This window comes from Rousettus aegyptiacus, unplaced genomic scaffold, assembly GCF_014176215.1.
Source record: "Rousettus aegyptiacus isolate mRouAeg1 unplaced genomic scaffold, mRouAeg1.p scaffold_m13_p_10, whole genome shotgun sequence".
Taxonomy (NCBI): Eukaryota; Metazoa; Chordata; class Mammalia; order Chiroptera; family Pteropodidae; genus Rousettus; species Rousettus aegyptiacus.
The window spans coordinates 46,366,023-46,379,473 of record NW_023416285.1 but is presented as its reverse complement, the minus strand read 5'-3'; positions in this window follow the sequence as shown (position 1 = coordinate 46,379,473).

Genomic DNA, 13,451 nt, shown 5'->3' with positions numbered 1-13,451 from the left:
AACACAGTATTCATAGCATTTTTTATTCATAATGGCCAAAAATTGATAGCAGCCCATCATTAGGTAAATAGATAAACAAAATTATGATGTGTTCATACAGTAACTACTACAGCACAGCAATAAAAAATAAACTACTGATATAACAACATGAATTAATTTCTAAAACAGTATACTAGCTGAAGCCAGGAACAAAAAGAACACACTATATAGTTCTACTTTTGTAAGTTCTATAAAAGGTAAAATTAATCTATAGTGATAGAAATCAGATCAATGATGGCCTAGGAATATGGGAGCATTGCCTATAAAGGAGCATAAGGTGGGGTAAAGGAAATGTTTTATGTTTTGATTGTAGTGGTGGACACATAGTTGTGTAAATATAATACAAGTCATTAAATAGTTCTGGAAAACCAATGGCTAAATTCAAGACTTTAAAAATGTGAGCCTAGATTAGAGCCTTAAATCCATGGGGATTCCAAATGTCTCCACCTGATTGTCAGAAAAATAACACTGGGAAGTCGCATGAACAAATATTAATCCAATAAATTACAAATGGTATAGTTGCAAAATGTAAAATGCTATTCAAAATATATAAAACATGAAAGAGTTGCTGTTTTAAAAAGTACCCTTTTGACATAGAAACAACCAAAGTGTCCTACAATAGATGATTGAATAAGGAAGATGTATTACATATACAATGGAATATTACTCAGCCATAAGAAGAGATGAAATACGGCCATTTATGACAGCATGGATGGACCTTGAGATAATCATGCTAAGCAAAATAAGCTAGACAGAAAAGGTCGAAAACCACATGATATCATATATATGTGATATATAAACCTAAAATGCAACAAACAAACATGACAAATGAACAGACTCATGGACATGGACAATATACCAGTGGTTATCAGAGGATATGTGGGTTGATGGAAGGGGGAGGAACATGGGGGTAGAAAGAGTCAAATATGTGGTGACAGAAAGAAATCTAACTATGGGCAGTGAACATACAATGCAAAATATACATGACTTAATGTTGAATTGTACACTTGAAACTTACTGAATTTCATTAACCAATGACACCATAATAAAAAATAAAAATAAATAAGTAGCCAAAAAGAAAAGTATCTTTTTTGGAGAGACATTCTTCCTTTGAGGCAGCTCTTGATTTTCAGTTAAATCATGTGAAATTACTCTCTGTGTAGGTTAAAAAATAATTTTTGAATATCAACAATTTCATTTGATTCAATCTAATTAAAAGCCAATTTTTCAAACAGCTCCACTTCAGAGCCGAGTATAAAAAAAAAAAGAATTGAGTGAGATATTCATTCTTTTCTAACAGTAAAAAATTATATTGTTGAGTAACTATCCTCTTCCAGTGTATACTCTAAAAAATTAGAATAGAATTAGAATAGAATGATTGTTATTGTTTTATTCACTGTCAATTTAATTTCAAATATAGTATATATATATTTTAAGTATTTTTACATACAAAATGCTGTCAGTTGAAAACACCCTGCATATATTTACATTCCAAATCAGTGTCACTTTCATCATATGTTACCATAATGGAGTATTTCTTCTGTAATGCATTAAAAAAAAAAAAAGAGCAAAAACAGGATATTCTTAAGCAAACAGACTTTGACAAGCTGCTCTGCAAAGCTTAAACACACGTCTTTGATTACTTCAGGTATCTATAATTATCTAAAAAGCAATTTAGAGATAAAGTCTTTAAATGCAATTCAGGTCATTCCTTCGTCTTCCTGACTCTACTTACTGATTAAAATAATGGTCTTGTTATATTTGGAAACTACTGTCTTATGAGTGAATTGGAGTGATACAGATAAGAAGAGACTCTTTTACAGAAATAAATTTTTAAAGCCAGAGCACACACTTGTGCTATCTATTTCTATTTGGTGGTAGCAACCATAATTGACCAGAAGGAGGAGATTTCTGGGAGGGGACCATTAACACTATGTCTTCTTTCTGTCTCTATCATTGGTTTAAAAATAAAGAAATTTATATAGACTATTTCAGTCCTTTTGTAAGATCATATACGTAGTCTTAGGAGTTTTTTTTCCCTTTGACTGGAAGAGCTGAAGTAAATTTGGAATAAGGAAAAGAAAGTTCTGTTAAAAAAAAAAAAAGACTACAAAATGATTTATCATATTTAGATAGGGCATTTAGGGCCTCAGGAAACCCCTATTAAATTCTGTTTTTCATTACAGAACAATACCTAAATCTCTGGAAAGGAAACAAAGAGAAATGGTACTAACACCAGAACGTGCATTTTCCCTGGATATTTAAGAAGTGCCCAAAACACATTTTCCTCCATTCTTAAATGCAGAAAACACACACACACACACACACACACACACACACACACACGAGTCATTAGTATTTTGATTTTAAATTTTTTTCTGAAAAGATTTTCTTATTTGAGAACCCTACACAGTATTTCATAGAATTTTCAGTATTTTTCCTCAAAGCAATTATTTTCTCTCCCATATCAAACCGCTCCCATTCTTCTTGTTCCCAGTATCTAATTGTTCTTTTCCCAGTAAGCCCAAACTTCCAACTCCACTACAACTCCAAAATAACAAAAGATACAGTTATTCAGTGCGTTTTTATATTTTTGCTGGTACAGCCAAGTCTACATATAATCCAGGGACTGAAAATAACTATATTTGGGGACGAGGAGACATATTTCAAATACTTCTTTTTTAGATGAAAATAAAACCCTCTTGAATTGTTTGTTTCTCCTTAAACAGTCATACTTTTAACCTTCTGTTTGCCAGATGGTGGAACTGAATATCTACTTAATATGAACATGGTACTTAAATAGGTTAGTTTGAGTCATAACAGGAAAAAAAAAAATAGGAATGTCATTTCTCTGTGCTTTCAAAAAGAGTATGCTTTTTATTTCCTCCTCATTTGTCTGACTCTGAGACAGTGAATACTTATTATAAAAGACACATTGGTGCACCCAACTTCAGTCCATTTTATCCATCTGGGTAGAGAAAGTATGACAGGCGTGCGTGGGTGTGGATGTGTGTTGTGAGAATGTATAAGCAGGAATACAGGCTTGAGAGAGCGAGAAAGTGAGAGCGAGAAAATGGACTGTGAAAATTTAAGTCTACCCCAAATCCCGATTAACAAGTCTTTTATTTATTCTTCATTTATCTTAACTCATTTTGTAGTCAGGGCACATGGACATCATTTTTTTCAGGGAAGCTTTCTCTGATTAGAAATGCAGAACCGATATAACTGTGGGCTATTATTTGAGATGCTTCCCTGGTCCTTATCTTTGGATGCCTATCAGAAAATACAGATACGAATGGGAAGGCCTCAAGTGTAATAACTAAAACAAAGTGTAGAAGGCAAAAGGTTACACTGTAATGCATTAAAAAAAAAAAAAAATGAGGACAGATAAGCCCAGAGCTGCAAGTTTTCTGTTCAGTGCTTTGCCTGTAGACTTTGATATTTACTCTGAATTAGAGCTATTTTCATTAACTTTGACTTTTTAATTCTTTTCCCCACTAAATTTCCATTGTTGGCCCTATTTTGGTTTTGCCTCTTGACCTATCGTTTCTCTTCCACTTCTTTTATTTTTCCTAATTTCTTGCCCTCAAACTTTCTTTTCTTCTTAAAGTTGTATTATCATTTACATCAGCTACTACAACTTCTCTTTATAAATGTCAGGGTTTCTTTTTCTCTATAAATATACATCTCTTAAAACCTTATGATTAATGGGTAATTTAATTCTTCCAGTGAAAGAGATTATATTGCTAGATTCCCCTTCAATTGATCTATTTCTCATTTAGGGAAAGTATATAGACTAAACCGTCTGTGAAGATAGTGACAGGGAGGAAGATGGCCCTTAATAACCAATGACCCAGGATAGTGGTAATAGTAACTATCTGTTACTGTATTTAAGTATTTGTATATGATTTTTATAAAATCTTTCTCATTAATATTATCTCATTTACTTTTCACGACTAAACATTATTATAGTCTCATTTTATAAATAAAGATCCAAGACTTAGAAAAGTTAAGTCCCTTGCCCAAGGTCACGCAGCCTGTCTGACTGCAAATCCCATACTCTTTTCAACATAAAACCCCTAACAAAGCAGAACAGATCTTAAAAGTAAAGGCCTACTATATACACTAGTTAAACTAAAGAGGAGTTCTGTGAAATATATGCTTTCATTTAATGTTTTTGCTTTGGAAAGCTTACATAAATTATATTTCATTAATATCAGTTACCCCTTTAGATGTCAGCTGACCTACAAATCAAATCAGGCCTGGTGCCTGTTATTAGAAGTAAATTTTTATTGGAACAAGTAGCCTTGCTTCTTTGTTTACATATTGTCTATGGCTATCTTTGTGCTACAATGGCAGAGCTAAGTAACTGTACCAGAGACCATTTGATCTAGAGAGCCTAAAATATTCATTATCTGGACCTTTTCAAAAAATGTTTGTTGAGCCTGCCTTAGAAAATTTTTTACTACTGTTCATCCTTAAAAATCTTTAGACAGATGAGAATAGATCATGGAATATAATTTTCTTATAAGTGGACTGTGTCTACGCATGGCTGTCAAATAACCATTCTACGATTGTTTTTGAATAACACCAGTCACACTACAGTTGACCAATTTTACCCCAGGGGATTCTTCATTTGTTATTAAAAATCAAAAGTATGGAAACAGTTAAGGTCGGGGCCCAGTTATTTTAAACCATAAACTCAAATCATAAAGAAATTCCTGAGCTGCCAGGTTGTTTCAACAGGGATTTTGCTAATATTGGCTAGTCTCCCCCAGATGAGAATTCATTAACTTCCTTAAGAAAGAAAAATGTTGAGAAATGTTTCTGTTTTACAAAGATTAAATCTGTTAGATGTTCACTGCCTTGTCTCAATAGTAACTAAACAATATGATGTGACAGATGTTTGAGAAACTCATGTACTAATTATACATCTCCATTTTTAACTTCTTAACTCATAAAACTACTGGTCCTTAAAGAGCCGCTTTTTTTTTGTTTGGTTTTCTGTCTCTGATGAACACCAAAGGATAAGTAATAAGAGTAGTAAGCTTAAAAGGCTAGAAATAAATCCACAATAATTATTTCCCTCTTAAATATATTACACGCATACCACAAGATTTTGTTAAATTCTTTTTGGAAATTTTATTTTCATCAGGAAAAATCTCATTGGAAATTTCAAATATCTGCTCTCTGTTGAATCTGTCAATGAAAACTTCCTTTGGTTTTGTATTTGTTTCGGCTCTTTTAAGAGAGTTACCTAGTGTTCACATATAAAATAGACTCCTTAAGGATTTTGAAAGTTTGGACTCTATTTTCTCTCAAACTTTTCCATTCTATATTGAGTTTATATCTTTTTAGTCTACACTTACATGGCAGCATTGCCATTCTTCATGGTGGTTTCAGATGTCTTACCCTTTATTGTTTTCTTTTTTATTACATTCTTGAATATAGTGATCAGACCAATAAAGAATAGACACATCAGCACCATTTTCTGTAAGAGAAGGATACTGTGTTTTAGTTTCCCTTCCCTTCTTGGTGATTGTCAGAATTTTATCAGCCTTTAGTAGACTTATCACTGTCCTGAGAGAAGAGTCTATAATGATCCTTGAGTTGTAATGGATAACTCCAAGCCCATTACTCTGCAAGTATAGTTTGGATTTTCTTTTTAAATGCACTGGCTCATTATCTTATCCTTGTCCTCTCTGAGGGTCATATGTCAATTTTCTGTTCACCAATGCAGCTTCCTTAGATCTTCCTGCAGTTTATCTCCATCAGCTTGGCATTTCATTAACCAGAAGAGTGTGGGGTCATTGGCAAACTTGGGGATTTCATTGTGAACACTTCCTTTTCCACATCATTTATAAAGATGTTAATAAGACCAGCCTCTGAGCCAATTTCTAATACTAAATGGTTGAATAGATCACTAAAATAAAACAATTTATGGAGAACAATGGACTTAAACATTTCAACAAGATTTTATTTAATGCCAGAGGAAAGAAAAATATACACAGAAAGAAACTGAACTAGGGTTTGGCCTATAAATTTGGACTATAAATTATGATTTTTTTTCTCTGGAGCATAAGTTATTTATCTTATCTAGATTGTGGATGGCTTCAAAAAAAAAGTTTCTTTCAGCACCCACCACTCAGTAATCTAACCTTTCAAATTCAATTCCCTCCCTGGGGACTGCCCTCCTTCCCTGCCAATAGCATGATTCAAAAAGGAATGTAGTGACCTATGAAGCCCTGACTTCACTCTTGTAAAGTAAGTCATAACAGGACAACCATCATCTTGAAATCACAAGATAAACCCAAACTTTTGTGCCAGAAGTACACACATACAAAAGTAAGGAGGAGAAATTTCCTTACAAATATCAATTAATTGTCAATTAATGTTATTTAAGTATTAATATCAATACATAATTATTAGCCCAGTAATATGCACCACTAACTCAAAGTCAGTGAAAGATAAAGGAAGTTTTAACTAAATCAGTGGAAAGTAGATAGATAGATGATAAATAGATAGATGAGATAAAGATATAGATATATCTGACTGCTCTGTAATTTGAAAGGACTGAAAGGAACTTAACATGAATTAGTGAAAAATCAAACAATTGTTAGTCATACCAGGTCCACAGTTAGGGTACTTATTGATGGGATAAACTTAGCAAGTAGTTGGCTTTAAACGTTTTCTGGGTAATAACTGAAGTAGAATCTTTTAGAGCCCTGTGCCATATCCCTTCAGTTCATCTGGGCTTCAGCTGTGGCTATGGTGAACAGACTCTATGCAAACTGCAAGTTCCTCCCCATCCAAAGTCCCTACTGTATCATTCCACCTTTCTTTATTTTCCTTGCATAAAGGGCAGCCCAGAAGTTGGGAGTGGTTAATTAACCCAAGGAGAACCCTCAATTGAAAAAGGAGAGTAACTAGACAAACGACCTGGACTCTTGATCTCCCGTCTTTTGGGGGGATAATTCTGAGTGCATTCTATATGGTTCCTCGGAGAATCCGAGTAAGATCGAGGTCTTGTTGCACATAGTAAAAATCAACTCAAGAAATGCCCTTTATAGGCTTTTCCTCCTTCCCTGCCTCACTCTCCTAACTTCTAACCAGAAACTCTCTCTAACCTCAGCCAAATAAAATATTAGCATCTAAAGTGCTTGTCTCAGTCTCTGCTTCAAAAGAACTCAAACTAACATAGTATCTGTATATCAAATTTAGCAACACACTTGCCTTGTCATTGAACAGTCCATTTTAATACCTGAAAAATAAAGCAATCTATCATAACATTTAGCAATGGTAACCATGGGCAGCATGAATGTCACTAACAAATAAAAGAAAAATAATTTTTGTCTGTTAAAAATTATTTTGTGAAGTAAAATCATAGAAGAATGATGAAAAGCATATCACAGTTTTAGCAAAGCTGTGGATATATAGGCCTCATTTGGTTAAAAAAAATGCAAATCTAACTGCAGAGGTGAGATTTGTGGAAGAGGAGCAATATTCATCACAAGCAATTGCATAACATTATAATCAGTGTCATTTGTAAGTAACTATATGCAAAAAAGAAAAATCTGTCAGGAAATTTCTGTTTCTATGACTTGAATGTAGGACGATGTTGGGGTGGGAATAATAGGTAACACCCTTCTTTTTATAACCACATTTTGGACTAATTAAGAGAAAAACAAAAAGTAATCAAGCAGACAGAAATCAAAATACCACTTTATTAATTAGACTTGTTTATAGGCCAAGGGCTTTTCTCATATTTACTCACTCAATCATAGGCAACAATTTACTGCCACAGCATCCTCGAGTGAAGAGGTGAGACGTACCCTGTAAAACTTATGGCAGAAGTCAAACTGTATGTGTGTTTTCTCTGGACAGTTAGATCCCAAGGGAAATAAAAGATAAGAGGAATAACCTATGCTTGGTTAGTTTCTCAAATATCAGAGAAGTTGTGAAACTCAACTATCAGATAAGTTGTTCCTTCCTCTCCAAAGGAAGAGTAAGGGCATAGGCAGAGGGCATGGATGTCATGCTAATTAAATTCCTTCTACTTGGAACAAGACTTCAGAAATGGGGGAAAAGCAAAATATCCACCCCCAGCAGATTGGGAAGAAGTTTCTCTGGGTCTGTCACTATCTGAGATATTGCAAAATCTTGCCACTGTCTGCTTCTACTTCCCGTGAGAAAAAGAAAGTATTTATTTGTCAAAGTGAATTTGAATATAACATGAGAGATTACAAAGTAAACACAGGCCACTATTATCTACCAAAAAAGTACTCAAGTGAGTTTTTTTGAATTATTTCATTTAAATTAGCATTCTTTATATACATTTGAATTAGTGTTCTTGGGTATCAAGAAGTGCAAAAATTCCCAAGAGTAACCTACATGTGCATGTTCATGTGTGATATTTCTTACATACTTTCTGGGGCAAACATTGCTGTTTGGCTGAGTCGATATCCACTTCTATCCCTCTCCTCTCTTGTTGCTTCCCATTATAGCAGTTAGGGAAATTAAATACTCACTTGAATTGTCATCAATACAATTAGGCCAGATGCCACTTCTCTGGGCAATGAGATGGGAGTTGCTAAATCTACATGCAACTGAATCCTTGCTTGAGAATATTCTTCTAGAGCGACCCTAACTAAGATGCCAATGAAATGATGGTAACTTCTATAGTACAGTAGCAATATAATCAGAGTCCTACCTTTGGTGAATTGGGATGGGATTCATGTGAAAGAAAAGCACTGGCTTATGCTAGTTTATCTCTAGATTTTAAGAGGCAAGGGGAGAATGGTAATGATAAGATCTGTGGTATGCCAACAGAGTGATGAAGGAAGCGAAGCACAAGGTCATATCAAGGAACTATGAGCTCAAAATAGTGTGAAAGCCATTGGTTTGTCATGACAATATTTAAAGAGATTGTCATCTCCAGCAGCCAGATGGTAGACTGTGCTTAAAATCAGGCAATAGATCTTATATATAAAAAAAAAAGTAGCAGTTACAAATAAGAGCTGAATTTACAATGCCCTGGCAAGTCCTTCTGATAGGGAAAAGGGGGACCTAAAATCTGGAATAAGAAAATCCAGATGTATGTACATAAGAATCTTGAACTACTAAATCCTTTAAAGCTCTGTAGTAAAAGCAACTCTCTCCTTGGTAGAGAATCAAAACCTCTTCTTGCTCAGAGACCATAAGAAAAGTCCTCACTTGAGGTAAATGATGCATATGGTGATGTCTGCATTTCTCAAGATCTGCCCACACTTCTGCTCATGGTTTCTAGATAAGTGGTTCTCAAACTTAAATATGCATCAATATCACTTTGGAGTGTTTGTTAAATAACAGATTATTGAGCCATCACCCCTACAATTTCAGATTCAGTAAGTCTAAGATGGGACTTTGGGATTTACATTTCTAATGATGCTAATGTTACTGGTCTAGAGACTACAGCTTTGGAACCACTGTTTAGAATAATAATCAGGAACAACTCAACCCAGCCCAGATTAAGGAAGCACTATACACTAGAAATAAAGTGTCAGTGAGAGCCAATAAAAAAAAAATGCCCAAGAATGATCTGAGGGTCAAGGGTAGGGAAGGAGATATAAAGCAGTTTCGAGTTTGTTGATCTGTAGGGACTCTTCCTTGACTCAAGACACTGAAAACAAAGATGCTTGAGCCAATCCAAATGTGCTTCTTGGATAGCTACTTGAAATGTGGAGATGATAGTGGTTTATAGTACATGCAATAGAATCGCCTTGGCAAAGTATCAGTGACAAAATGAAAAGACTCAGCGAAATGGACATGTTAAAGTGGTTTTATTATATATAACCAGAGAACCCATTAGCAATTTTCCTCAAGAGGGCCCAAAGGATACTCCCTTTCTTAAAGCCATAAGGCACCAGCATCACTGAGGTGGCAGTCTTCTTTAAGTCAGAGATGATGAGACTTGCTCATATGGAACTGGGTCCCCTAGTTTCAATGAGGAAAATAGGATTCCAAAATAGGAGATACCAGGCAGCCAACATTTAACTTCCTGGAACAAGAGGGACATAGGCAGCAAAACTGGAATGACAATGATGAGAAACCATATGGCAATAGCTTATAGACTTCCAAGAGACTTCCAAGAGACAAACTTGACAATGTGTCTATTGCTTTGTGTGTAAAAAAAAAAAAAAAAAAAAAAAAAGATCAAGAGAAAGTAAACAGAAGGTTGGTGCCAGCCACTGCAATTAAATGTCATGGCCCTTCATCCAGTTTCCAAATCTCAACCAGTTCTCAGACCCAGAGCCCATGATCAAAGGGGAAGCAAATCTCCTTGAAGAAGGAGCCTGCATAGTACAGATTTATACAATAGTGATCCCCCTTATAAGAGTGACTTATAACCATTTACAGGAGAAATTTTACACTAATAAAAGTGGAATATCCAAATATTTACAGGGCTCTTGGGTACAAAGACTGAGATAATACTAATACAATACGAACATTTTATAATGAAGTAAGACATGTGACCACTGGATCACCTATCCTACTGGATACAGTATCATCCAGAAGCTGTAAGCCTGATAGAACACTGGAATGCCCTCTTAAAGGTAAAGCCAATTGCTAGCTAGAGTTGACGCCTTATAATACTAGGTGTGTCCTTCAGGATGGGCTATGTACTTTGAAACATTAGCCATTATATGGTCTGAATCCACCACTAAGAGATGGAAGTACGAATGGCATCTCATACCATTATTCCTAGTGATTCATTTGAGGGAATTTATACTTCCCATTTCATAATTTTAAGCTCTTCGGAACTAGAGTTCATGATTCCCTGGAGTGATTCTTTCTAACAGGAAATATAGTAAGTTTTCCAATGAACCTAAAGCTGCAGCTGACACCTAGTTGTTTCAGGCAGAGAAAAGTCATTATATTACTGGTTGTCATTATCAATCACTATACCAGCTGATATGAAATAGAAAGAAGTATGTCTAGAATTCAGGGAATTCACTGAAGCACCTCTTAGTACCTACATTCCCGATGTTAACCACAAATGGAAAAAGCAAAAAATTACAGAAACCACAGCTAACAAAGGCATAGTAACTAGGGGATCGAACGCCTCAGGGGTGAAGATTTGGGATACTTGAGTGAGCAATCTAGATAAGCAGAAATGCTGTCCATGGGTGAGGAGGATCTACAATGTGTAATAGAGGAGGAAAATAAATGAATATCAGTTACAATCACAGTGCTAACTACAGAAGTTGGGTCCATAATTTATCCCACTAACCCTCTTGTGTTAAATAGTTTATTTGGGATTTTACTCTTCTTTTAGTGTTGGGTGTTGTTGTTGTTGTTATTGTTATTGTTTGTTGTTGTTGTTGTTGTTGTTGTTGTTGAAGCTGTGACCAGCCATGAATTTGAAGAGCCAGTGACAGAACAAAACAAACTCATCATGGGTGATGAGAGCATCTAAGTGGTGCCAGGAGTAGACTGTTGCAGATGCTACTGGTGCCCCAGCCATATGCCTTCAGCTTTTACCATCTATGCATGCCAACCTGACTTCCAACTACGGCACCTTCATCTCTTTGTCCAATGGCTTTCTCTGTCCACCAAAGCTTGCTCTGCCTCCACACACAGGAGACAGAGAGTTCTTGAATATGAAGACCCCCAAGATCAACCTTCAACCAATGACTGGTCAACATGGTATATAAATACCCCAACTCAATGCTCCTTTGAATAGGATATCTCTGAGGCTTATGGTCTACTCTGTTTTAAACCACATCATAAGCTGCTTGATAATGCATTCTTTGTTGACTTTTTTCTTTTCCTGGTCTCACTTCCCCACTCCCCTACGTGTTTCCTCACATCCTCTCCCAAATATATGCACTCATGTATTTGTTTCTGGGGCTGATTCTGGGGAGGAATGCATATTAAAATATACAAGTAAGCAGAATTAGAAGTAAAAGATTTCTTCTATTTCCATTTGGAATTCTAGCAGATCATCACCCAAGTTTCCTATCATCAACACAGAGTATCTGATAGAGATTAGAAACAATAATGTGATATTTAGGCACAAATAAAGGCAAGAAATAGCACCTCTGTATCTTTCTCTGTGAGATTTATAAGAAATTTAGAAACTCTGATGTGATATAACTCAGTTGAGATCCAAAAGACCTGCTAGGTGGAGATGAGAAATGAGGTGGCATCATTGTCGAAGCTGCTGAGGAGACCAGATGACAAGTTTCATTAACCTCAGACTTCTGCAGGTGATTCCATTAGGGTGCCTGTGATGAAGAAAAGAGAGAGACCGCAAAGTCCCCATAGATCAATCTCCTCTTTTCCCATGATCATGAGGACACATAAGCTCTCTGGAATCAAGAGTCATTTTTCGAGTAGGATAAGAGAGGAGGATTCATAGAAAACTAAACTTTGGAATCTCTGAATATTATTATAAAATTGGACCATTTCAAACCAAGAGAATGAGATCATTTTAACTGGCCAGTGTAAATGCTGCCATTGCACAATCCACACTACCCAGCAAAGGGGGACTCAAAAGGACGAGTTTTATGTTGATGTCACCCCCACTGAATAGACTTAATGTCTTCTAAGAGTAAATTAATCCACCACTTTCCCTTACTTACAAAGGAAAAAATCTTGATATCTAATTTTCAAAATATGCCTCCTGGAGTACATCAAGAAGTATATGCATAGGGGGAAGAAAAAAAACATCATAGATGGTAGAGGCTCTGTTCATCCCTCTGGTGACCAAATCAAAGCTGTAATGGAAACAAGGAGCAAGCAGCAAGGAAAAATCACCTGGGATCTAGATGAACAAGCCACACAACTAGGGAGAAATCTGAGCAAGCACCTGCAATGGCAGAAAGTAGAATGGAGTGAGGATTCAGGGCTGCCTGGTCTTGGGCAGCAGCAGACACCTTTTAAAGGGGCCGCACCTGTCAGCAGATTTTCGCAGTGATGGATCTGCTTGCTCTGAGCACCTGTGCCAATCTGGCAGCGCGCAGAGGGCACCAGGGACTTACAGGAAGACATTGTTGGAGTGAGGGCCAAGGAGAGACTCAATCGGTACAGAAGTGCAGGTGGTATCCATAGTTCCTTGTTGAGCCTTCCCCCCTCCCACATAGTGCCACCATAGCCTAGACATCATCAAACTGGATAACAGAGGTCTCTCTGCCAAGAGGATTCCTTGAAACCCCACCTCCCCCAACTCATGGCCCCATCCAAACCACATCCAGGTGTATCCTCAGTGAGTCAGGTGCTCTTCGCTGAGCAGTGCCTAGACTCACACTGGAAGCAGCTGGCCTCAGTTTCTGGTGTGGCCTTTTAAGGGAACCAGAAGCACAGCATCTGTGGATTGCTTGCTGAATCTTAACAGGTGGCCCCTGAGGGGCAGAGGCTTGGGCTAAACTTGG